Here is a 911-nt window from a genome sequence, read left to right as displayed (position 1 = left end):
ATTATGACCTCAGTGAATAGTTAAGTAGGAGGAGAAAGGATGGGCTGGATGGAAGATACCCTTTTAAAACACAAATATCTTTTGTAGCTATCAAAATATGAAAGAGAAATTGGGGTATTTTACACTTAAAATTAATTTATCTAAATTTCACATGTTTTTATAAAGATTTTCTCAGTATAAACATCCCTCTTTAGCTTATCTGCAATAACATTTACATAGGATCTTTTATCCAATGATCTCAGAGCACCTTACAGGCATTAACTAATTCTCAGGTAGAAAAGAGGGACCGGAATCAGTATTATTGTGTTCTGGTCCTAGCTGTGTACTGCCTCTGTGTGACCTCAGGCAAGTCATTTAATCTTCCAGTGCCTCAGTTTACTCCTCTGTAGAATGTTTACAGTAATACTTTTCTCGGTCTCATGGGTGTTCTGAGAATTAGTTAATGTTTGCAAAGTGCTGTGAGCGCCACAGATAAAAGGTGCAACAAAAGTTCAAATTACTATCATTATTAACCTCTATTAACATAACTATTAAAAAAGGGAAAGTAGATAGCAACCAATATAAATTGGAATTTATGAAGTGTAAAAAATGGCAAGAGAAGCTAAAGACAACAGGGAAAAATCCATGGCTGTCAGGGCTAAGGTTGATAAAGAAATTTCTTAAGTATATTAGGAACAAAAGAAATCTTAGCAATTGTATAGATTAATTACTAGATGGAGATAATGGTAACATTGTTAATAATGATACAGAAAAGACAGACGTATTCATAGATATTACTGGGGTATATTTGGAAAGAAGTAGGATGAGGTACTTGTGTCACATGAGGGTGATGAAGTACTTCCTACTCCATTAGTAAACAAGGAGGATGTTAAACATCATCTACTAGGGAACTGGATAAACATCCCACAATG

This window comes from Emydura macquarii, unplaced genomic scaffold (assembly GCF_026122565.2).
Source record: "Emydura macquarii macquarii isolate MOO-44397 ecotype Brisbane River unplaced genomic scaffold, CSIRO-AGI_Emac_v2 contig_2805, whole genome shotgun sequence".
Lineage (NCBI taxonomy): Eukaryota > Metazoa > Chordata > Testudines > Chelidae > Emydura > Emydura macquarii.
The sequence above is the reverse complement of the archived record's forward strand: the minus strand, read 5'-3'. Positions refer to the sequence as shown.